The 27257-nt window shown below is 46.8% G+C and overlaps 1 protein-coding gene across 2 annotated transcripts in view; it reads left to right on the forward strand.

Moving 5' to 3' along the window:
* The window catches only part of LOC126425011 (fasciclin-2), a 927523-nt gene that overhangs the window by 636944 nt on the left and 263322 nt on the right, over positions 1–27257 (forward strand). The gene's annotated exons all lie outside the window — the stretch shown is intronic.

The raw sequence follows: 27257 nt of genomic DNA on the forward strand, positions 1-27257 counted from the left end.
TTTCAGCTGAAGTCAGTTCGAGGTACGAATATCTTTGTGGAAACAGGCGTTTGGCCAAGATTCTATGAGCTACAGATATTTTTTCCAAACATCGGTTTCAGTCCTCCGATCTTCGTTCCTTATAAGCAATTCTAATTTTTTTGAAAATACGAGAATTTTCTGTTACATTAAAGAAATAAGTACCTTTAAGGGTTTTAAGGGTAAAATAGGCGTTAACGTTGAAATCGGCTAAGTTGCTATAAAATTGGCGGTTTTCCGGTTAATTACTCATGAAACTCCCAAGTAGAAGTTTATCTGCAACTACGAACAAAGGTAAGGAATAGGTTTTAACCCAAAGATCCGTGGTCTAGTGGTCAGCACGCACGGCGGTCCATGCCATGCAACGTGCTACCGTGCTGGCAACAATCTTTTCAAGACTTATCGAGGTAGGGCGTTCCATTCCCCGACCAGCGCGGTTGAAAACTGGATGGTCGTCTCCCCAACTCATTCCACACGTTGTCGATGGCATTTAACGCTTTGCACACCAAGCGCGAGCGTAGCTCGGACCACAAATAAACGTGTTGTAAAGACCGCGTCCGAGTACAAGTAGGACCGCGGTTTCCTCGAGGCCCGAGCCATCTCTCCCTCGAAAACTGGACTCAATGCGCATGAGAACAGTAGACGAACGTTTCGCTACCTGTCCCTTCACTAGGGTGCTGCCTTTTATTGTCAAATTCTAGAACTACTTCGAAGGAAACATTAGTTAATGTAACAGCTGCTGTCGCGAATGGCTGAGGCATTGTGATCGCATTGACGTTATTTCGCGCGTATAGTCGTTAGGTTTTGCAGTTCTGCTACAAATGCGCCACATTGTGGAGTGAGCAAGATACTTTGGAACCGTAAGTGGAAAAAATTGCTCACTAACTCGCCTAGCACTATTTTTTAGCGTTCATTATACTTTCTGTTATCATTGTTTTTAAATGTGTACTTTATCAAAGAACTGAAGTGAATACGAAAGATAAATCTTGAAGTTGGTCTTTTTTAAGTACGTATTACTCTTGAAAGATACATCAGTTACATGTGTGCCAGTAGCGCCTTAGAAACAGCACAAGTGGTCGGTTTTCTAGGCCCGATGTTCTCCTAAGCGACCGGTCTCTAAAGGGGGAAAGGGCAGGCAGTCTGTACGCCGAAGATCATCTCGTTCCAAGACCTCCTCCACCTGATCTGTTCTATGCGGTCGTGCATTGTCATCCACAAAAAATGTTAGGGACGCATACACCTCTGAAAAGACCTACTGTGTCACGATAACATTAACCGGTGAGTGGTCCGTATTCAAACATGCGGAGGTCATTACGCTTATGCACACCGTAACACCTGGACCAGCAAAAAGACCATGTTCAGAAATGTTCCTGGCTGACTTACATGTTCCAGCTTCTCGCCGAATGAGGGTGCGTCCCGACTCGATTGAGTGACAATTTATTAACTACTGCGTCTATTCGTCTAATCTTCAGTATTCTTCTGTAGCGTGAGGTCGTAGTTTTCGAGTTATCCAAGTAAATTATACGAAAGTGACCTTCGAACACACCCCTATTCCAATACTCCCTTCTACCGCTGTACGAATTCTTTCACACTCAGCCTTTTTTGGCCCTCATCGACTGGCGTTATTACGTCACCCTGCTTACTCGAGCACCTACAAATTTGTAAAATTGACGTTTGTGTAAACTTCTCTCAACAATATTGTGAATTTTACCATCATAAAATAAACGATTACATTGTTGTATTCGTCAGGGCTTCTGAGTGCGAAAATACTGTGCTTGTAAGGCTTAAGTTTGGATCTAATTGTCGACGTAACGTTAACGAAAGTCGTTTTTCATTCATTACTCTCAGGGTCACCTTCAAATGAATAATGTTACCGAAGGATCCGACTAGGCTAATCAGTAGTACGTTTTTCTTGAATAATTCGAAAACCATGGCCTGCAAAGAAAACTAACCCGGTACAAAATTTAACTATATTTAATTTACCACAAAAAGTTCCTGCTTATTTTTTATGTAGGAGTAATAGTTCCAACTTATGGAGTGAGATCTGTTGTAGAATTTTAGAACATGTTTTTTGCTCGAGTATCATGTCGTTTTTGGAAACTCAGAATCTACTATGTAGGAATCAACATGGATTCCGGAAACAGCGATCGTGTGAGACCCAACTCGCTTTATTTGTTCATCAGACCCAGAAAATATTAGATACAGGCTCCCAGGTAGATGCTATTTTTCTTGACTTCCGGAAGGCGTTCGATACAGTTCCGCACTGTCGCCTGATAAACAAAGTAAGAGCCTACGGAATATCAGACCAGCTGTGTGGCTGGATTGAAGAGTTTTTAGCAAACAGAACACAGCATGTTGTTATCAATGGAGAGACGTCTACAGACGTTAAAGTAACCTCTGGCGTGCCACAAGGGAGTGTTATGGGACCATTGCTTTTCACAGTATATATAAAAGACCTAGTAGATGGTGTCGGAAGTTCCATGCGGCTTTTCGCGGATGATGCTGTAGTATACAGAGAAGTTGCAGCATTAGAAAACTGCTGCGAAATGCAGGAAGATCTGCAGCGGATAGGCACTTGGTGCAGGGAGTGGCAACTGGCCCTTAACATAGACAAATGTAATGTATTGCGAATACATAGGAAGAAGGATCCTTTATTGTATGATTATATGATAGCGGAACAAACACTGGTAGCAGTTACTTCTGTAAAATATCTGGAAGTATGCGTGCGGAACGATTTGAAGTGGAATGATCATATAAAATTAATTGTTGGTAAGGCGGGTACCAAGTTGAGATTCATTGGGAGAGTCCTTAGAAAATGTAGTCCATCAACAAAGGAAGTGGCTTACAACACACTCGTTCGACCTATACTTGAGTATTGCTCATCAGTGTGGGATCCGTACCAGATCGGGTTGACGGAGGAGATAGAGAAGATCCAAAGAAGAGCGGCTCGTTTCGTCGCAGGGCTATTTGGTAACCGTGATAGCGTTACGGAGATGTTTAACAAACTCATGTGGCGGACTCTGCAAGAGAGGCGCTCTGCATCGCGGTGTAGCTTGCTCGCCAGGTTTCGAGAGGGTGCGTTTCTGGATGAGGTATCGAATATATTGCTTCCCCCTACTTATACCTACCGAGGAGATCACGAAAGTAAAATTAGAGAGATTAGAGCGCGCACGGAGGCTTTCAGATAGTCGTTCTTCCCGCGAACCATACGCGACTGGAACAGGAAAGGGAGATAATGACAGTGGCACGTAAAGTGCCCTCCGCCACACACCGTTGGGTGGCTTGCGGAGTATAAATGTAGATGTAGATGAAACTCTAGGGCGTGGTTACTGAAGGCCATCTATAACACAGCGATAGAGACCCCGAATCACCCTTTCTCTTCGGGGTGGTCAGAAACAGTCTGAAAAGCTTATCAGGATGTTGCAGGGTAGGTTGTGCTGGGGATATGTTGCGCTGTTTCCGAGTTCTTTAGCATTGAAGTTAACCAGTCAATCCGTTGCGCGCGCAACTTGAGGTGGTTTCCTAAAAACGGCAAGAGAACGATACGAAAACTAGACCTGGGGCGGTAGTAAGGATGGAACCTGCCAAAAACGCTGGGCAGTCGCGTGCGACATCATCTGCGCTGTGAGAACAACTGATACTAATTGTATGTGGCGGGCCGCTTGAATTTGCGCGCGCGACGGCCTGATCGCTAATTTACTCGGAAACGGCACAACGTATCGAATTTTTTATTGACATTTATTTCCCAGCTCAAGCTGTCCTGCAATACCATTACAAGCTTTTCCGACTGTTCTGTATGGAACGGAGTTGGCACGTAGCACAGGCGAAACGCAGTCATTACTTTGAGTGTAAACTTTGACTACAATAGGAAGTTTCACATAGGGAAGGCAAGTCATTGCCCATAATTGTGGAAATATTACACTGCAGTGCGTGTGTTTCGCCACATGAACGACGTGCACGGAGACGCCCGAGGAAGTACGAAATTGTCCGACGTCGTGCAGTAGCTGTAGCGCACCAAGTCAGCCAGTCGGTCGGCCGAGAACTCCGCGTAGGCCGTGATATTTTCCATTTTCTAGTTACTTGTGTTCCTTAACATCAGAAGCTTACTTCTGTAACGTTCACGTGTGTTTATGTACGATAAACTCGCCACAGTGGCATCCCTCTTTTCCATTTATTTATTTATTTGACCGTTTAGGCCCTTTAGGATCACAGGTGACTTGTTCAGTAATTTTCCTTTCTTCGCAATACCTCTTCATTCTCCCGCTCTTCCTGGTTCTCTCTGCTTCCGTCATCATAATTTTGATTGTGGCATCAGTCCACTTATGACCTTCCACAGTGTTCCTATCCTGCATTTGCTGCGTATGCATTTTTTTTCTCTTATTCGAATTGTTTGACAGTCCCACCTGACTTCTTTTGCCCAACTGTCCACTGTTTAAAGCATGCTGCGCCCCACGTCTTGTTGGTCAACGTGTAGCCCTCCATCCTTATGATGTCACTCTTCTTTTCCGTATCATGCTTGAAACTGGGCCAACTCTGTCATACAGCTCCTGTCTCAACCTATTTATACAGACTTCCCTTGTTTTTTCGTGCGTCTTGTATCTTTCCATTTATTTCATTCTTCAATCTGTAGGCGGATTACAAGCTCTCTTGTCCAAGGTGGTCTCCTACGTAGCGTACTGTACGATATTTCTGAGTGTTGATGTATGTCTCAGTTTCGGAGTGCAGAGAGGTTTTTCTTTCCATTGATTGGTTTGGCAACATATCGTAGTTTCTGCAGCGTTCGGGACGTATATTAAGCTATTGTTGGTCTGTTATTTGTCTGTTATTTTTTCCTCCAGGTAACAGAAGCTCTGCACATTCTACACCCCCTGAGCTTCGACCTTCCAATTGATCTCTCCGTTTAGGACTACAGCACGCCTTCTTGTCGCCATTCGCTATAACTACAGAAAGATTTTCTAGTGTCTGTACTTCATTTACGTATTAACGGCAGCTACCTGCATGCCTATCAGAAGCCACACATTGTCAGTTTACACCACGGTAGCGCTACCAACAGCGAGGGACATCATCGTACGAACTGCAGCACGGAGCCGGTAGGTGAAGGTCTAAATCCTCGCTGTGGAAATTAATTCAAGGAAGAATTGATCACATCTTAAACACGACGTGACATGGACTCGACTAATGTCTGAGGAAGTGCTGGCGGGAATTGACACCATGAATCCTGCAAGGCTGTCTGTAAAACCCGTAAGAGTAGGAGGGTTGGAGATCTCTTCTGTACAGCACGTTGCAAGGCATCCCAGATATGCTCAATAATGTTCATGTCTGGGGAGATTGGTGGCCAGCGAAAGTGTTTAAATTCAGAAGTGTGTTCCTGGAGCCACACTGTAGTAATTATGGACGTGTGGGGTGTCGCACTGCCTGCTGGAATTGCCCAAGTAAGTCGCAGCGCACAAAGGACATGAATGGGTGCATGTGATCAGACAGGATGCTTAGGTACGTGTCACCTGTCAGAGTCGTATCTAGACGTATCAGGGGTCCCATGTCACTCCAACTGCGCCCATCTCACACCATTACTGAGCCGCCACAAGCTTCAACAGTCCCCTGCGGACATGCATCACATCATCAACAGTCCAGTGTCGGTGTTGACGGGCCCAGGCAAGGTTTCGTGCAGTCATCATGGTACACGAGTGGGTCTTCGGCTCAGAAAGCCCATATCGTTGAATTGTTCGCAGCTGAAACTTGTTTATGGCCCAAGACTGAAATCTGTAGCAGGGGTTGCACTTCTGTCACGTTGTACGGTTCTCTTCAGTCGTCGTTGGTCCCGTTCTTGCAGGATCTTTTCCCGGACGCAGCGCTATCGGAGATTTGATCCTTTACCGGATTCCCGATATTCCCACTACACTTTTGAAAAGTTCGTACGGGAAAATGGCCACGTCATCGCTACCTCACAGTTGGTATGTCCCATCGATCGTCGCCGACTATAACACCACGTTCAAACTCATTTAAATCTTGATTAACCTGCCACTGTAGCAGCAGTAACCGACCGCAGCGCCGCATTCTGCCGGTTTACGTGTCCCTGTATTTGAATACACATGCCTATATCAGTTTCTTTGGCGCTTCTGTGTAATTAACCATATTGAGATCTAGGCGTGAGGAGTATGTTGGAACATATCCCACGAATAGATTTTCAGTACAATTAAAATTTCAGACAGGTATCTCAACAATGGCTACGGTCGAAACTAAAAACAGCGGAATTCTCTGGGTCACGTATCTACGGACGTCTGACCAGGAGACTGCGATTTATGATAGTGTATTTTGTCGAAACACATAGCTCCCCGTACACGTCACACGGCAATTGAACACATGGACACACGCACATAGATGTTAAGTTAGCCCTTGTTGACATCTACACTTCTTTGTGTTCCTACACGTAAAGGAAGTAGAGAAACATCCCTAACCTATTGGGTGATTCAGCTGGCCCTGCCTGTCAGTTTTATGCATCCTTCATATTTTCAAAAACCACACACGAGATTTTCGCATTCTCTCGCTCACTACGCGCATAGATATAGAAAAAATGAACAAGGTCTTTCTGTAGGAAATTTAATGTAGTTGTTGTACTGGTATATGTTTTCTCTGGAGGCCACAGTTTTAGAGTTATTCAAGAAAATAGCGTTTGAACGTCACTTTTATACGTCTTTCTTGGATAATTCTAAAACTATGGCCTCCAGCGGAAACGTATTCCAATATATGGTCAAGCTACTTTAAATTTCGTACAGAAAGGGCTTGTTAATTTTTTTCTGTAGGACTAATACTTTACGTGTAGCGAGCGAGACAATACGAAAATCTTGCGGATGGTATTTGAAAGCGTTGTGGGTTACATGAAACCCGTAGGTAGAGGCAGCTGAGTCAGTGCTGCAGAATTTTTGAATCGTACTTAGATCCAATCCACCAGAACATATGTCACAGTTTTTACCCTCCTCCCCGTCCCCATTTCCCTCCATTACCAAATTAAGTAATTATTGATGACTCAGCGTGTGTTTACCAATCTATTGTGTTCACCAATCTGTCCGTTTTTGTAACCAGGTTGTGCCATGATCGTCCAAATGGTTCAAATGGCTCTAAGCACTATGGGACTAAACATCCGAGGTCATCAGTCCCCTAGACTTAGAACTACTTAAACCTAACTAACCGAAGGACATCACACACATCCATGCCCGAGGCAGGATTCGAACCGTAGCAGCAGCGCGGTTCCGGACTGAAGCGCCTAGAACCGCTCGTCGATAGCGGCTGGCCATGATCCTCCCTCCCTCGCATTCGATTAACCCCATGTAATCTTCAGCATTCTTACGTAACACCACTCTCTTGTTTACTTATTATTATCTAGCATTAATTAGTGCAGCCTAGAGTAACTGTGCCGACGCACAGAAATATTTTTGTTTTCTTTGAAAGTTTTGGACGCACATATGTAAAGAGGGTTCATTTGCCACGTTAGAAAGGCCAGAATGTCTTTGACTGACAGATCCACGGACTCGTGACCCGCAGATTGCGATATTGCATTCAGCTTTCTGTCGAAACGTACCTCCCAGCCCCTCGTACATGGCATAGAACGACTGCACACACACACACACACACACACACACACACACACACGTACTTACCGTCGCGAGCACTGGCTTTTCTAATTAGGACGCAGCCGATGCCTGTGATCTGGCTTCGGCACATTTCTCTTTGCGCGGGCGCGCGCGCGCGCGCTCTATGAACCGGTGCATACGGGGCGGAAGCCATGAAAGCACAGCAGCGTAAACACGCCCCATTTGACGTGCGCTCCTCGTCTCGCTGGCGAATGCTTTGCCGTGTGACGGATTTTCAGCCGACGTCTGCCGCTCAGCTGCTGTGGCAGAAAGTCGATGTGCCGCTCTGCAAATGTAACTAGTAGTTTAAAGCCGCCTGATACGACCGGCATCAGTGAATACTTCCCTTTGACAGCGAAAAGAAAGATAGGGAAAAAAGTCGCGCTGGCGAGGGTTGCCAAATGGGAATTGGAGATCAGCACGTTTATTTATTTAGCGTGGCAAACATTGGGACCAGCAAGCCCTGTCTTTCATCCAACGAGACACTGTGCGTGTTATTTTGCGTTACGTTCACGACGATTAGCGTGATATACGCTTACGAGCAGAGTTGTAAAACTAGCGTTACCTACCGCAGACAAGGCTTTCCCAGACCGTGTTCCGTGGGAAGTGAAAACAAGTGCTCCACGAAAAACTGTTAATAACATGACTTTTTCCCCATATTGTGATGACACTAATTGGTTTTTAAAAGATTTATTACGTTTTCTGTGTGATTAGTTATGATTTAAAATTTAAGTATCCACTGAATAAAACATTTTTTAAAAATTTTATTAACCTTCAAAATAAAAAAAGGTGTTCCATCAAATTACAAAATTCTCAAAGTGTTCCATCAGAGGAAAAGTTTGGGAACCCGTGCCCATAGACTATCGTAAGTGTGACATCGTCCAGACGTCGCGGTGCCACACCAAAAACGGCAACTCGCGTTGACAGCACATAAGTCAGCGATGTCTCGCTGGAATCCTCTTCGACGAATGGCAGGCGCCGGCGGAACCAAAACACTCTCTCTAGTGCCGAGCAGAGGAACACTGTGCCCCCAGTTCGGTGAGCTCCGATCAAGCTGGCAGCATCGAATAGTTAGGGCTCATGTGCTGTTCATGTCTTGGACTCAACTGTACTTTCGAACATTGAGAATTTCGTACGTCAGGGAAGTGCTTAGCAGTTAGTAAATGTGTCCATAAAGTTGAGTAAATCTTTCGTGTAATAAAGTGAATTAAAATTTCATACCTTGTAGTTCCACTCCACCATCTCCGAAAGCCGTCAAAGAACCCACAGTTAAACTGGACGGTTGTGGTTTCGTCAGGTCTTACCAGGAAGTAAGGATTGACTATTACGGTAGTTTGCTTAGTAACCGCGTTTGTCTGTACGACAGGAGTGTTACAGATCCATCAGGCGTCGTGTCATTTTGATTGCTTTGTTTGTTGCGAATGGAATCAGTGTCTTCTCTAGATTCCCATACAGACTGGAACTGGTGAACCGTCTAGAAACTGAGTCAGGATGTATAAAGAGATGTGTAGCCTACAAAACATTTTTGTTATACGTAGTTATCCTGCCGTCTGTTACTTAAAAATAAACAGTATTTGTAGCAAAATTGAAATTGTCAACGATTAATTCAGGTTTTATTCGAAAATTATTGATTTGTTTCGTGAAACTGATGCTATAGTAAAAATAGAGGTAGAATTTAAAAGCCAAACGGTTAGCAGACACGTATTAAGCATTACTTCATACTTCGTCAAGCTTATACAGGGTGAGTCACTAACAATTGCCACCAAGAATAACTCCGAAAGCGTGATAGGAGCTGAAAAGTTGGTGCGACAAAAGTTGCGTGGGACAACGAGGGCCATAATATGACGTTGGATTTTTGTTGCGCGGTCGCATCGGAGATATATTTTCTGATAGCGGCTATCGAAACGAATCCAATAATGTGCAACAGTAAGATCTTTGAACGTCAACTAAGGTCACAAAGGCGGCATGAACGCCCAATTACAGAAGGTGTTCGAAGTGATGTCCATTGGTATCAGTGCAGTGCTGCAATCTTTATACCATGGATTGAGTGGTTCCTTATCACTTCGCCACTTATCGAAGCACATGCTCTTGACAATTCTCTCTCGGATAACTACAAGTGTAGTTGGAACGTCTTTATAAACAGTGTCTTTTACGAATCCCCACAAGAAAAATTCCAGAGGCGTCGAGTCTGGCGAACGAGCCGGCCACGACACATCTCTCCCGCGTCCAACCTAGTGATTTGGGAATTGCCTCTGCAACTCATTTCTAACCATCAGCGAAAAATGAGCCGGACACCTATCGTGTTTGTACCACATTCTGTTCCTTGCTCCGAAAGGTTTTTCTTCCAGTAATAGACCTAATGTCTGTTGCAGAAATGTGATGTACTTCCTACCATTAATATTTCTTTCGATGAGATAGGGACCTATAATTCTGTCCTCGAAAATCCTACACCATACATTCACCGACCACGGTTTTTGGTGTGCAACTTGCCGCAACCAACATGGATTATTCAGTTGCCCAGTAATGCGTGTTAAGCAGTTTAACATTTCCGTGGTTCGTGAATGTAGCCTCGTCAGTAGATAAAATCAAATTAATAAATGTGTCGTCCCTCTGAATCTAAAGTTGAGCCCATCGGCGGAATTCAATGCGACGCATATAGTCCGTACCAGTTAATTCTTGGTGGAGACTGATATGGTAAGGATGATATTTATGGCCATGCAGAACACGAACAACACTACTATGGCTCATGCCAGATTCCCTTGCGATTTGACGCGAATTAACACAAGGATCTCGAACCACAGTGGCAAGAGTACCAATATCCGTTCCCTCGTTAGTAACTTTCCATTGCCAGATATGTTTCCGATGCGTTACAGATCCACTCGTTCTCAATTTATCACACACATACAGGGTGCATATAAAGCCCGGGAACACTTGCAATTATTTATTGCACAAGAATGTTCAAATGTGTGTGAATTCCTAAGGGACCAAACTAGTGAGGTCATAGGTCCCTAGACTTACCCTCTACTTAAACTGACTTATGCTAAGAACACACACCCATGCCCAAGGTAGGACTCGAACCTCCGGCGGAGGAGCCGCGCGAACCGTAGCAAGGCGCCCGAGACCACGCGGCTGCATTGCGCGGCAGGTGTAACAAGAAACGCTTTTAATCCAACAGGGCGATACGTAATTAAAACTTTATGAATACCCCTCGTATGTGGCCGATTTAATTTTTCGTCTCTGTCCAGTCCGAGCTAGAACTCCTCTAAAGGAACGTTAAATAATGCTGGAATTCAATATGGTGTTGTCCCAGGCTCAGCCTTGATGACAGCTTCCACTCTCGCAGGCGTACGTTCAGTCAGGTGCTGGCAGGTTTCTTTGGGAATGGCAACCCATTCTTCACGGAGTGCTGCATTGAGGAGAGGTATCGATGTCGGTCGGTGAGGCCTGGCACGAAGTCGGCGTTCCAAAACATCCCAAAGGTGTTCTATAGGATTCAGGTCAGGACTCTGTGCAGGCCAGTCCATTGCAGGGATGTTATTGTCGTGTAACCACTCCGGCACAGGCCGTGCATTATGAACAGGTACTCGATCCTGTTGAAAGATGCAATCTCCATCCCCTAATTGCTCTTCAGCAGTGGGACCCAAGAAAAACACAGCGCACCATAACACCAACGTCTCCGAATTTTAATGTTGGCCATAAACACCGTGGCAGAATGACGTTCACCGGACATTAGCCGTATCCACACGCTGCCATCGGATCGCCACATCGTGTACCGCGATTCGTCACTCCACCCAACGTTTTTCCACTGTTCAATCGCCCAATGTTTACGCTCCTTACACCAAGCGAGGCGTCCTTTGGCATTTACCGGCGTTATGTGTGCCTTATGAGCAGCCACTCGACCATGAAATCAAAGTTTTCTCACCTCACCCCTAACAGTCATAGTACTTGCAGTGGATCCTGATGCAGTTTGAAATTGCTGTGTGATGGTCTGGATAGATGCCTGCGTATTACACATTACGACCCTCTTCAACTGTCTCAGTCAGTCAGCAGACGCGGTCGGCCTGTACGCTTTTGTGCTGTACGTGCCGCTTCACGTTTCTACTTCACTATCACATCGGAAACAGTGGACCTAGATATGTTTAGGACTGTGGGAACCACGCGTACAGACGTATCGCAGAAGTGATACCCAATCACCTGAGCACGTTCGAAGTCCATGAGTTCTGCAGAATGCCCCATTGTGCTCTCTCACGATGTCTAATGACTATTGAGGTCGCTGATATGGAGTACCTGACAGTCAGTATGCTTTTGGGGTGACCGGATAGTTTTGATCACATAGTGTATAAGTTCTGGAAAGGTTTAGGCGAAGATCAAGATTATTGCACTTTAAAATTACTTAACCTCCGTTCAGCGCTACTGCTGCCACAAACGATGGCGAAGAGAAGAGAGGCGTGTTCTAGTTTGTGACGGTGCGGACAGCTAATGCTGGCCAGTCAACAGACCATGTGAGCTAGACACTAGGTACTTGAATGTCACAACAGACCAAGCAGTCGACCCATTTTTGGTGTTGGAGGGGCTTCATATCCGCCCTAAATGAGGAATTATGCCTACACCAATTTGAACTGAAACCGAAGTGCCACAGTCGGAAGTTTCCGGTCGTCAACACAGTTACAACAACAGTGTGTAGGAAACACTGTAAATGAGGAATTACGCAGTACGGGCGTATTTCGTAGAACTGCTCCACTGTAGCTTGACCATTCCCGCTGTGTTAGACGGTGAGTTGGAACAGGGCCCAGATGTGGCGAGATGAGATGATACGCTCCGGAGCTGGCCACGTAAGCTGGGGCGAATACCCGGCGTGGGCTCTCTGTGTGTGTGTGTGTGCGTGAGCAGTGAGCTGGGTTGCTAATGCAGCCAAATTAATAGCGACACGCCCGCTGCCGGTCCGCAAAGGGCAGAGCGCCACGCCGCAGACTGCCTGCTGTGCCGTCCTGCTCTGTTCTGTTGGCGGCTGAGCGTCTGCCTGCGCCACGCAGCGACGTCCCTTGACCGGTGTTACACCTGTTGGATGCTGCAGGCAGCGGCGGCCCGTACTAAGCGCCCTCTACACCTTCAATAATATTGCATAATACGAGGGCCGTTCAGAAAGCAACCTCCGGTTGATTTAAAAAAATACACCAAGTTAAATAAAAATATTTTAATATATACATCTTACAACTACATCTTTGCACTATTTTTCTACATAGTCTCCATAGCGATTGAGGCACTTATCGTATCTCTTCACAAGCTTTGAAATTCCTTCTGCATAAAAATCACCCGCTTGTGCCTGGAGCCAGCCTGTGACCGCATCTTTGAGCTCTTCGTCGTCATCAAACCACTGTGACCCGAGCCATTTCTTCAAATGCATGAAGAGGTGATAATCACTTGGCGCCAGGTCTGGGCTGTAAGGTGGATGGTTGATAACGTCCCACTTGAAGGACTCAAGAAGGGCCGTTGTTCTGCGAGCAGAGTGAGGACGGGCGTTATCGTGCAAAAAAACGATACCGGAAGTCGGCATACCACGGCGTTTGTTCTGTATAGCCCGTCGTAACTTTTTATTGTTTCACAGTACACGTCTTGATTAATGGTCGTACGACGTTCCATGAATTCAACCAACAACACCCCTTTGGCATCCCAAAACACCGTTGCCATCAATTTTCTGGCAGAAAAATCTTGCGAGGCTTTTCTTGGTTTGGTAGGCGAATTTGAATGTGCCCACATCTTTGATTGTTCTTTTGTCTCAGGGTTCACGTACTTAATCGAGGTTTCGTCACCGCTCACTATTCTGTTTAACAATGGTTCTCCTTCGTCCTCATAACGTGACAGAAAGTCTAATGCAGAGGCCATTCTTTGAGTTTTGTAGTGGTCGGTAAGAATTTTGGGCACCCATCGTGCACAGAACTTACGGTAACCCAATCTTGCAGTCACTATCTCGTACAAGAGAGTCTTAGAAATCTGTGGAAAACCAGTAGACAACTCCGACATTGAGAAACGTCGATTTTCACGAACTTTTGCATCAACTGTCTGAACGAGTTCGTCAGTCACCAATGATGGTCTACCACTCCTCTCTTCATCATGAACGTTTTCTCGTCCACTTTTAAATAAACGTACCCATTCACGGACAACTCCTTCACTCATAACTCTTGGTCCCTACACGGCACAAAGCTCACGATGAATAGCTGCTGCAGAATATCCTTTGGCTATAAAAAACCTTATGACAGCGCGCACTTCACATTTGGCGGGGTTTTCTATTGCAGCACACATTTCAAACTGCCACAAAAACTAAACTAGCGCAGGTACGACGTTCACTCGACCACGGCTTGATGCCGACTGACCTGTTGAGTGCGTGAACGCACAGATGGCGTCGCTACTCCCCCCACAACCCGCACTGTGACCAATCGGAGGTTACTTTCTGAACCGCCCTCGTATTATTCAAAAACCTCAGCGCGGTGGTGCAGGAAGATAGTCAGTGAGGGTCTGTAAGTACCCACAGGTGATCTGGAGGCGTGGCCAGCTGCGACACGTTTCTCAGTTGAGGACGGCCCGGTCGAGGTGGTCCCACAGGAGGTGCTTAAATCTAGGGAATTTGGTGGCCAGTAGAGCACGTACATTGCGAGCTCTCTGACGCATTGCATTATCCTGCTGGTAGATGGCATCGCTCTGCTGGGGAAAAACAAACTGCGTTTAGGGGTGGGCGTGGTCCCCAACAACAGATACATACTTGTGTTGATCCAATGAAGAGATCACCCAGGAGATTGCTCGAAAACATTCCTCATGCCGTACTCTTCCGACGATTGTTGCAGGGTGTTTGCTTTGAGACTTTTCACGCCGCACACGCCAGCAGCCATCCGTCCGATGGAGCATAGAACCTGATTCGTCTGAAAAGGCCAGCTGTCGCCACTCGTCCTGTTACGGTATTGGCGTGTAAATATCAGCCTTCGTCGCGATCAACAGCAGTCAATATGGTCGCCTGAACTAAGCGTCTACTGCAGTGGCCTATACTAATTACAATCATGATTATTGTGGATGTACAACCTGATTAGAGTTTGCAGATAACAGGTCTAAAGTTCGTGACGATAAACTGAATTGAATCGAAATTGTCTGTTCAGATAAGGCACGGTTCTACGTAGAGCATGACGACATCGTGTGTCCGAAGAGAACGAATGTTGCGAGATTGCGTTCCCCCTCATCATACAAGTCCACCATCTGTTGTGAAGCAGACGCGCGGAGTGGCCGAGCGGTGTGAGGCGCCACGTCACGGATTGCGCGGCCCCTCCCGCCGGAGGTTCGACTCCTCCCTAGGGCATGGGTGTGTCTCTTGTTCTTAGCATAAGTTGGTTTAAGCTGTGTGTAAGTCTAGGGACCGATGACCTTAGCAGTTTGGTCCCTTAGGAATTCACACACATTTGAACATTTTTGTTGTAAGGCTACGAGGTGCCTTTGGGTACACAACACTGCCACAACTGGTTTAGACAGCAGGCGTTATATTTGCGGCTTGTTAAGGCCAGTGGGTGTCACCTATCTTCCAGGTGCCCGTGTTGTTATACACTCCTGGAAATGGAAAAAAGAACACATTGACACCGGTGTGTCAGACCCACCATACTTGCTCCGGACACTGCGAGAGGGCTGTACAAGCAATGATCACACGCACGGCACAGCGGACACACCAGGAACCGCGGTGTTGGCCGTCGAATGGCGCTAGCTGCGCAGCATTTGTGCACCGCCGCCGTCAGTGTCAGCCAGTTTGCCGTGGCATACGGAGCTCCATCGCAGTCTTTAACACTGGTAGCATGCCGCGACAGCGTGGACGTGAACCGTATGTGCAGTTGACGGACTTTGAGCGAGGGCGTACAGTGGGCATGCGGGAGGCCGGGTGGACGTACCGCCGAATTGCTCAACACGTGGGGCGTGAGGTCTCCACAGTACATCGATGTTGTCGCCAGTGGTCGGCGGAAGGTGCACGTGCCCGTCGACCTGGGACCGGACCGCAGCGACGCACGGATGCACGCCAAGACCGTAGGATCCTACGCAGTGCCGTAGGGGACCACACCGCCACTTCCCAGCAAATTAGGGACACTGTTGCTCCTGGGGTATCGGCGAGGACCATTCGCAACCGTCTCCATGAAGCTGGGCTACGGTCCCGCACACCGTTAGGCCGTCTTCCGCTCACGCCCCAACATCGTGCAGCCCGCCTCCAGTGGTGTCGCGACAGGCGTGAATGGAGGGACGAATGGAGACGTGTCGTCTTCAGCGATGAGAGTCGCTTCTGCCTTGGTGCCAATGATGGTCGTATGCGTGTTTGGCGCCGTGCAGGTGAGCGCCACAATCAGGACTGCATACGACCGAGGCACACAGGGCCAACACCCGGCATCATGGTGTGGGGAGCGATCTCCTACACTGGCCGTACACCACCGGTGATCGTCGAGGGGACACTGAATAGTGCACGGTACATCCAAACCGTCGTCGAACCCATCGTTCTATCATTCCTAGACCGGCAAGGGAACTTGTGTTCCAACAGGACAATGCACGTCCGCATGTATCCCGTGCCACCCAACGTGCTCTAGAAGGTGTAAGTCAACTACCCTGGCCAGCAAGATCTCCGGATCTGTCCCCCATTGAGCATGTTTGGGACTGGATGAAGCGTCGTCTCACGCGATCTGCACGTCCAGCACGAACACTGGTCCAACTGATGCGCCAGGTGGAAATGGCATGGCAAGCCGTTCCACAGGACTACATCCAGCATCTCTACGATCGTCTCCATGGGAGAATAGCAGCCTGCATTGCTGCGAAAGGTGGATATACACTGTACTAGTGCCGACATTGTGCATGCTCTGTTGCCTGTGTCTATGTGCCTGTGGTTCTGTCAGTGTGATCATGTGATGTATCTGACCCCAGGAATGTGTCAATAGAGTTTCCCCTTCCTGGGACAATGAATTCACGGTGTTCTTATTTCAATTTCCAGGAGTGTATTTCAGGTATATACTACTGTGGTTTGATAAGTCTGGTAAAAATACGAGAAAAAAGGTTTGTTTCATAAACAACTAACCTTACTTCTCGACATAGTCTCCTTTGAGGAAATACACGTAGTCCACCGATCCTCCAGCTTTTTCGTCGCATCGGAAAAATAGATTCTGTTAAATTCTGCAAATCGATCGCTGACTGGAACTGTCACTTCCTTCTTTGATGATAAGTTCTTCCCAACAAAAAATAAGTTTCACGTTAGGGGGAAGAAATCACTTGGGAATAAGGAATTCATAGACTCGCTGATGTGTGAGATGGTGCATTATCCAGGTGAAAGAGCACTCTTTTCCGTGCCAGCCTTGGTGTTTTATCAGACGATCCAGCAATGAAGCATAACAGGGTCCACTTATGGTTCTGCCTTTTCCCACGTGATGTACAAAAGGATTATTCCTTGGGAATTCTAAAAACACAGTGACCATCACCTTGCCATTTGACAAAACGGTCTTTGGTTTCTTCAGTGCACTTTCACCAGCATTTGTCCATTTGAATGCCATTTTGGCTTTGGTATGTAACGATGGATTCAATCAACAGTCGTAAACGGACGCAATAAGCCTTGCGGATTGCGATTAAGTATCGCCAGACATTGTGCTGAAATGTTGTGCCGGATGCGCATTTGGTCGACTGTGAGCACTCGCTGCAGCCACCGCGCACGCAGTTTCTTCGTATCCAATTCTCTGTGCATGGTATTATACACTCGCTCAGTTGAGATGTGATCTCACGAATTTTTATTCGGCGGTTTTGCATTACCGTGTGATGGATTTTGTCAGTGATTTCGTTGGTGGTGACCTCAATTGGGCGCCCAGAGCGCACTTCGTCTTTTCTGCTTGTCCGACCATGTTTAAATTTATAAATACGAAAGAAAGTGCTCTTCAATCGTGGTGCAGAACTTGATCCAGTTCTCTTTCGATTTGTGCAGCAGTCCAACCCTTCATAGGGAAATGTTTAATAACAGCACGAAACTCGGTTTTCGCCATTTCTGTTGCAGTCGACACATTGACCAATTCAGGCGGCTGTCAACGATGTACTGTACATTGTTGAAATTCTGAATACGATCTTTGGAATAGTGAAGCTTACCAACCGTGAAACCGCAACAAAGATGTTACGTTCTTTCATGGAATTTTGCCAAACTTATCCAGCCACCCCCCTACAGCAAGTAAAAATTCATCATTTGCTATCCTTCGCTGTGTTGCAATGTTAGAGGTCATGCGTATAGATGTAGAAGCTCCCTTGCGCCTCCTCATTTTAGAAACACACGTTGCGCTAAATTTAAGTACGGTACGCAGTGTTATGACGTGCGACTTGTTCGTCGGTGCTGTTGTCGCACCTGGTCGTCCGTATTCGCAGCCCGCCGGCGCTGCGGGTATTCTGATGAGGGTCCGTCCTGAAACGAGACAAATAAACCGGCCGCGGCCGCTAATGAGGCGCAATTGAAGGGCCGATGAACCGGCCGGGGCCGGGTTGGCAGCGGGCGTCCGTCACGCCCTCTCTCGTTGGCCGGCCGGCCGCCTGTATCACTTTGCCACGTTCGGCAGGTTTAGCGTTGGCACGCCGCCTCGACGTCCTCCCGGCCATTCCAATCGGCGCCGCGAGAGAAAAACGCCGGTAATTTTCGCGATCATATTTCCCGCTGTCGGCTTTTCCACGTATCTCTACTCCCACTCTCGTTCCTCCCCATCTCTCTCTCTCTCTCTCTCTGGCAGTTTTACAAATCCAGCGGCATAACCGGAGCAGCCGAGTTACGACCGGCGCAGAGCCATATGAATGAGGCGCGCCGAGCCCCACCTGCGCTCCGCAGAAAACAACTCGTGCGCGTCCGCGTAAGCCCTGAGCGGCGCAGCCGGAGCCGGCCAATACACCACGCTACGTCACGCCTCGCAGTCACTGCTTTCGCGACGCCTCGCGCTGTGGAAGTTATCACCGCCTAACAGCTCGAGCGACACTCGCCCCCCCCCCCCCCCCCCAAGCGGCGCGATAGCCGTCTGTCTCGTTACGTCATACGCGCCGTAGGAATAATTCGTGCTTTTAATACCTTGTATTTGTAATTTACCGAATATGTATCACCCTTTTGCGCCCGAAGCGTATTTGAAACATCTAGAGGCGTTAACGATTGTAGTATAAATGCAAACACGGCCAAACCTCGCTAAGAAATACTTTTCGAAATTGCATATAACTCAAAGTAAGTGAACGGAAACAGTGTTTCAGGCCTAAATTCCCCCACACATTTCAGTGTGGCATATACCTCATATTCGGCCATTGATTAATCATTTTGCAGCCCAGGACATCTCCCGTCTATCCACTGGAGAGCACATGACGACCTGTGTGGTAGTGACCACTTCCCCATCTTCCTGTCACTGCCCCGGCGTCAGGCCCACGGACGCTTGCCCAGATTGGCTTTAAACAAGGCAGACTGGGACGCTTTTACCTCTGCTGTCACCGATGAATCTCCCCCACACGGTAACAACGATGCGGTGGTTGAGCAGGTAACTACAACGATCGTTTCTGCGACGGAAAACGCGCACATACAACGACGAAACTTCCAAAGTTGCACATTAAAGACAGGGGTGTGCAAGGATGCCAACCGCATTTCACTCCAACACACCATTGGCGCGAAATTACGAATGTTCCGGAATATTTTGAACAGACCGTGTATATAAAATATGGTGTTCTAGTGTCCTTCGACCTAGAGAAACCCCCCGACCGTGTATGGCATTCCGGTCACCTTTTGAAACTACAGACATACACATTTCCAGTTCACTATGTCCACTTTATTGCATACTTCTTCTCTAATCGCCCATCCTTTCTCAAATCTCGTATCCTCCATCCCCATTGCAGGAGTGCCGCAAGGCTCCGTCCTCTCTCCTCTCCTCAGTTCTGCTCATATGTCCAAAGCACCTCCACCAGTCCACCTCGTTCAGTATGCTGGTGACGCAGCTTTTCTCGCCATCTATCCTACATTCCAGAAATCCGAATGATTCCTCCAGATCCACCTCAGTCAGTTCACCTCCGCCGCGTGGCCGAGGGCGCCTTCTCACGGATTGCGCGGACGCTCCCACCGGAGGTTCGAGACCTCCCTCGAGCATTGGTGTGTGTGTTGTTCTTAGCATAAGTTAGATTAAGTAATGTGTGAGTCTAGGGACCGATGACCTGAGCAGTTTGGTCCCTTAGGAACTCACACACACTTGACCATTTTGAACATTTAGTTCATCTCCCGTGTAAGGAGTGGCTTCTCAAGGTCAGCCCCTCCATGACCCAGGGAATAATTATCGAACGAACCACCCGCACATTCCACCTTCATCACCTGTACCTTACCATTTACATGACCTCCTATCTAGTTCATAAACGCACTAAAATATTTTAGACTAGCCCTGGACCGACAACTAACGAAGAACTATTAACCGTCCAACAGAAAGCCCACGAGACACTAACACTACTGAAGCCCGAACTTCAGGTTTACACTCCATTATTCTCCACACCTGTTCAGACCAATCCTCTGCTACGTAAATCTTACATATATCTGTGCCTGACCAAAGTTTGTCAGGCCCTCGAAATCCTCGAAAGCCATACACTCCACGTCTTGCTTTCCGCATCCGTTTACCTTCCCCCACATGGATCCTCTACCATCTCAACAAATTCCCACCTCTCCTCACCCAAATCGAACAGCTCCGCATCCACTGTACTATTCGCAGACTAGATTCCAAAACCCCATTGCCTCCCCTCTGCCCCGCCTTCACAAACACATCCATCCGTCCCTACACCTACATACTCCCCATATTCTGTCACAAGGCAACATCAACCGACTCCCTCTCCCAGACGAAGAAGTACGCCACTATATTTATCTCTCGTACAAATTTTAACGTTACCCCGCCTATCCCACTCTACATCAGGGCTCTCCTCTCCCTGCCGCGCGGAATTAGCCGAGCGGTGTAGGGCGCTGCAGTCATGGACTGTGCGGCTGGTCCCAGCGGAGGTTCGAGTCCTCCTTCGGGCATGGGTGTGTGTGTGTGTGTGTGTGTGTGTGTGTGTGTGTGTGTGTGTGTGTGTGTGTTTGTCCTTAGAGGATAATGTGTCTTCATCCACCCCATCCTTCTCCTTCGCACCCGCTTTCCCACCTTCTGTCTTGCCACTATCCACCCTCTCCGTAGTTTTGCTACCCCCTCACCCCTGTGGAACATATCCTCTCCTCTCGAAATACTTATCTCCCAGCAGAGATTCTTCAGGCTTTTCTTAGCAGAATGTCGCCTTTCTGTTATGTTTTTAGATGTCCATCTTTGATTCTTCAATTTGAAATAGAAAATGAGTCCTCCTATTCTTTTTCTCGTCTTTGTTTTATTTTTAAAATATAATGTATGGTGTTGCCTGAAGATCGGAATATTGTACTGCCCACAGCCCCCCCATCTCTCCGATATGGAGCGAGGAGGATAAAATAACAGCAGAGAAGAAAAAAAGAACGTACATGTGCTTCCACACGTAAGTGGGAATGATACACTATATATCATTTCGTTTCGCTTTTTATTCTTTACGACGTCTATCGATATGCATGTTCATAGTCTCCGGCCAATGAGCCATTTTAATTTAATCTAATTGCTTCTTCAAAAGACTGTGTTGAAGATAGTTAATTTGTGGCTCATTGATAGTTACTAATCTGATGTCGCTAGTTACGGATCTGATGTAGCGACAACTGTGGAGTTTATTTCGTTTGTGTGGGGAAACAGTTGTATTGCTTTCTGGCGTTTTCTTATCAGGATCTCCTCTCCTCATAGACAGTCCTGGTGGTTTTTTTGGTACTGTGTGTTAAACAAAGCAGGCAGGCACTGCGTTGCATTCCAGTTTTTTTTTTAAATATTCCGTATTCATGAACTGATGTGCCTCGAAGTGTAGTGAACTTTATTGTGTGTATACACTCCTGGAAATTGAAATAAGAACACCGTGAATTCATTGTCCCAGGAAGGGGAAACTTGATTGACACATTCCTGGGGTCAGATACATCACATGATCACACTGACAGAACCACAGGCACATAGACACAGGCAACAGAGCATGCACAATGTCGGCACTAGTACAGTGTATATCCACCTTTCGCAGCAATGCAGGCTGCTATTCTCCCATGGAGACGATCGTAGAGATGCTGGATGTAGTCCTGTGGAACGGCTTGCCATGCCATTTCCACCTGGCGCCTCAGTTGGACCAGCGTTCGTGCTGGACGTGCAGACCGCATGAGACGACTCTTCATCCAGCCCCAAACATGCTCAATGGGGGACAGATCCGGAGATCTTGCTGGCCAGGGTAGTTGACTTACACCTTCTAGAGCACGTTGGGTGGCACGGGATACATGCGGACGTGCATTGTCCTGTTGGAACAGCAAGTTCCCTTGCCGATCTAGGAATGGTAGAACGATGGGTTCGATGACGGTTTGGATGTACCGTGCACTATTCAGTGTCCCCTCGACTATCACCAGTGGTGTACGGCCAGTGTAGGAGATCGCTCCCCACACCATGATGCCGGGTGTTGGCCCTGTGTGCCTCGGTCGTATGCAGTCCTGATTGTGGGGCCCACCTGCACGGCGCCAAACACGCATACGACCATCATTGGCACCAAGGCAGAAGCGACTCTCATCGCTGAAGACGACACGTCTCCATTCGTCCCTCCATTCACACCTGTCGTGACACCACTGGAGGCGGGCTGCACGATGTTGGGGCGTGAGCGGAAGACGGCCTAACGGTGTGCGGGACCGTAGCCCAGCTTCATGGAGACGGTTGCGAATGGTCCTCGCCGATACCCCAGGAGCAACAGTGTCCCTAATTTGCTGGGAAGTGGCGGTGCGGTCCCCTACGGCACTGCGTAGGATCCTACGGTCTTGGCGTGCATCCGTGCGTCGCTGCGGTCCGGTCCCAGGTCGACGGGCACGTGCACCTTCCGCCGACCACTGGCGACAACATCGATGTACTGTGGAGACCTCACGCCCCACGTGTTGAGCAATTCGGCGGTACGTGCACCCGGCCTTCCGCATGCCCACTATACGCCCTCGCTCAAAGTCCGTCAACTGCACATACGGTTCACGTCCACGCTGTCGCGGCATGCTACCAGTGTTAAAGACTGCGATGGAGCTCCGTATGCCACGGCAAACTGGCTGACACTGACGGCGGCGGTGCACAAATGCTGCGCAGCTAGCGCCATTCGACGGCCAACACCGCGGTTCCTGGTGTGTCCGCTGTGCCGTGCGTGTGATCATTGCTTGTACAGCCCTCTCGCAGTGTCCGGAGCAAGTATGGTGGGTCTGACACACCAGTGTCAATGTGTTCTTTTTTCCATTTCCAGGAGTGTACTTATCTCCCAGCATAGATTCTTCAGGCTTTTCTTAGCAGAATGTCGCCTTTCTGTGATGTTTTTAGATGTCCATCTTTAATTCTTCAATTTGAAATAGAAAATGAGTCCTCCTATTCTTTTTCTCGTCTTTGTTTTATTTTTAAAATATAATGTATGGTGTTGCCTGAAGATCGGAATATTGTACTGCCCACAGCCCCCCCAATCTCTCCGAAATGGAGCGAGGAGGATAAAATAACAGCAGAGAAAAAAAAAAAGAACGTACATGTGCTTCCACACGTAAGTGGGAATGATACACTATATATCATTTCGTTTCGCTTTTTATTCTTTACACGTCTATTGATATGCATGTTCATAATCTGCGGCCAATGAGCCATTTTAATTTAATCTAACTGCTTCTTCAAAAGACGTCTGTGTTGAAGATAGTTAATTTGTGGCTCATTGATAGTTACCAATCTGATGTCGCTAGTTACGGATCTGATGTAGCGACAACTGTGGAGTTTATTTCGTTTGTGTGGGGAAACAGTTGTATTGCTTTCTGGCGTTTTCTTATCAGGATCTCCTCTCCTCATAGACAGTCCTGGTGGTTTTTTTGGTACTGTGTGTTAAACAAAGCAGGCACTGCGTTGCATTCCAGTTTTTTTAAAAAAATATTCCGTATTCATGAACTGATGTGCCTCGAAGTGTAGTGAACTTTATTGTGTATATAGTACGTACTAACAATTTTTCGCTCGTAGAAAAAAAGTAAATCTTCACCAAATATCTGTAAGTTACAGGAGAATCGTAACTAAAGTGTCCAGGTTTGATACCTCATATGACTCTTAGAAAAGACCTTAGAAATGACAAATGTTGTCTCTTTTTGTTAGTTTATGCTATTTAGAGCTCTACATACACTTCCTTCTGGAAGAAAAAAAATCGATACTATTTATTGCATTTAAAATTACCTTTCTGAGAGGCCGTGATGAACATAAAAAACTATTGGCTGACATTTCGTCTCCGATTGCGGAACGCATCTCCGGAAACAAATGGCAACTCTATCAACGGCTGGACGGTCCCCTCGAATTTATAGAGCTGTGTAGAATCACTATTCGCCATGTAATGGCGGCTGGCGTAAAATTATCTTAATGATACAGACTCGTGTAGGATGCGCGATGCCGCATCTCTGCCGTGCTGAGTCTTGAAAGCAACATCCGAGTCTCGCGATGGACGGCAAAAGGCCGAGTTTTTGTCTTTACGGGCTGTGCAACATTGAAAAACAGTTGCAGGTTTTTTTTTTTATTTTAGCAACTGAACGACTTATTGTGTCAGTATTACACATGTACAAAGGATGTTCAAAAATATGGAAACACCACAAACTCATTATCATGCCTAATACGATGTAGGAAAGCCGTTAGCATTCAAAGCACCTTCCGGTTGCCTCGGAATGGATAAATACAGATCGTGTGTAGTTTTCCAAGGGAATGTTACAGCAGTCTTCGTGCATAATGGTGGCAAGTTCAGTTAGAGATGATAGGTTGATAGCGACCGCACACCCGTCTCTCCAAGTAGACCGTGAAGGCACTGTAACAGTGCAATCTGGTGTGACAGTTGTGGCCAGAGGAGGTGCAATAGTTCATCCTCATACTCGCAAAAACCAGGGGTGGACGAAGCGAACTGTGTGGGCAGCGGCCCTGTCGCTTTGGAACACAGCATCGCCTTTGGGCAGCACACACACTGCACCGTGGGATGGTCTTGTTCGCCAAAATGGTCACACACCATTTGGCAGCAATGTGACCTTGCAGGGTACTTGGAACACAACGACATGAGTGCCCAAACGGTCACCGAACCTCCACCGTGTTCCACTCTCGGAGCGTTAGCTCCACCGGAAGTTGGAAACTAAAACAATACTCATACGACGAGACGAGTTCCTTTCATTGCTCCGTAGGCTTGGGCACCACGTTTTCCCATTAGGAGCATTTGCATCACTGACGAGTCGTTTTGGAATTCTAGCTCCCCCTGCATTTCCCTGCTTAAGGAGCTCCCTTCGTGTCGTGTTGGTACTGACATTCAGTTCTGTAATGACTTTCGCAGCTGTCGTCTTCTTATTTTTCGTTACAGTCCTCTTCTGTGACCGCCTGCAACGATCACTCAGCAGATACTTCCCTTCGCGTTGTGCTTAGCGAATGATGCTTTTCCGCTTTCCCTGTACGCGGCACAAATCTTCGATACGGTGCCCCTCGAAACTCCACACACTTCGGCTACCTCGGTTACGGAAGTACCCGCCACCCGAGCACTAACAGCTTGCCCACGTTAGGACTCACTTAGCTGGGACATGACGCACTTTCAGCTACACAGAACACTGTTCTGAGCAAGACGTACTGAGGACACTGCGCGGCTGCCGTTGGTAGTCAAACACTACAGCGCAACCCGCACGATTGGCTGGCACCCGCATTCAGGCTCTAGCGTGCATTTATCCTCGCGGTGTTTCCATTTTCGTCCAACCCGTGTAGTTATAAGAGTTAATTTAATTTTCCCGAACTTCGCGATATTAACGCAGTAGTTGTTCTTTTTAGATTTCGCCAAGTGAAAGGGTAGTGAACAATTTGAAAAATCGTGTCAACAGCACTTTCATTTTAGAAGCGACAGAATTACAGTTGTTAAGTGGATCCTTTTTATGTGCCTTGCTTATCTGTTCACGTGGCCATTTCATATCCTGACGATACCAGAACAATACGTCTGAGATGTTTTATTATGGCTTTATAAGAAATGACACCCCTTTCTATGCGTAATACCTTTTATTTACACGGAATGAGCGTTTTATGTGTAGGAGTTTTTCTTTATCCATTTCATATAACGAAATAATATCAATATAAGAAGCATAATATCTTAGAAAACGTATATTATACACCAAATGCTTGTACTGAGATGGATAGTAACATCCTGAGATCTCAAAACCTACGTCATTAATAGAGGTTTAGATCTGAGGACAAACTTGTTCTAACGATGTTGATTTACAGGGGGGTTGACAAAATAATATGAACGCCTGAAATACAAGTACTATTTATGTGTTAATAAGCAGTTGGACCACCATTGGCTTTGAGAACAGCTGCAGTTCTTCGCGGAATAGATTCGTTAAGTCTCAGAATAGTTGCATCAAAACATCCGCCAGTTGCTTCAGCGGTGCTGGAATCGGAAACCTGCTCTTCACTCTCTGCTGTAAAACTCCATAACGGTTTCATGTGATGTCAAGGCCAGTCGATTCTATTGGCTAGGGAAGACGTTTGATGATATTGCGATGCTCCGCAAACAACGCCTGTATCTTGTTCGCTGTGTGTATGAGCGCTTTGTCATCGAGGAGTATGTCATTATTTGGTAGCAGTAAGCGCTTCATTGTCGAGGATGTCGAGATATTCATTCGCACTAATCCGGCTAGTGAGAGTAATGATAAAACGAGCTGAATACCGAATGTAGCCGCCCAAATCATAACACAATCTCCCTCATGCATGAGTGAGGTCGTTTGGGATTCTCCGTACGTAATGCCGGCCATTTGTAGGAAACAGCGTAAACGATGATTCATCGGGCCATACCACATTCTTGTAGTCGTCATTTGTCTAGATTGTATGATCGGAGTACCAAATTTTTTTTGCAGCTTTGCGTTGGGCTCCGTTATTAGGGGTTTTGTAGTTGCAGCCCTTCCATCAATGTTAGCCTTGTGAAGCTCCCGCCGTAGTGTTATTTTGTCTACACAGCGTTACTCAAGTGAGGGTCTATATGTCCAGTGTTACTTTTGCCGCGTTTGTTTTTTTGTCGTCTGGCCTTTAAACTCCCGAGGTGATTTTCTGTAACGTATACCTCGAGGTGGGGTCTCTAGGATCCGTATGTTTAAATCGGGATTTAAGGCAAAAATCTTTTGAAATTTTTAATTTACGCTATATAACATTTATTTTTCAATTATTTAAGTGTTGTTTAAATGCTTCTAGCTTATTTTATTGCACTAAACAAAGCCTGCAGCATTTTATTATTTATCACACAAAAGCATATAATTTTGTGTGGTTCTTTTAAATAGTACGCATAAATAGAATGTTAGAGTACTAAATTTTACATTCTGAAAAATTATACAATCTCTGTAACAAATTTCCAAATAAAACTAAAATCCAGGGTTTAAATTATCGCATAAAAATTCCACCCGATAGGTACAAAAAGGAAGTCTGTCCAATTGACATTTGCTGCGAACTACACTTTTATGACCACTCA

The sequence above is a fragment of the Schistocerca serialis genome, chromosome 10, assembly GCF_023864345.2.
Source record: "Schistocerca serialis cubense isolate TAMUIC-IGC-003099 chromosome 10, iqSchSeri2.2, whole genome shotgun sequence".
Lineage (NCBI taxonomy): Eukaryota > Metazoa > Arthropoda > Insecta > Orthoptera > Acrididae > Schistocerca > Schistocerca serialis.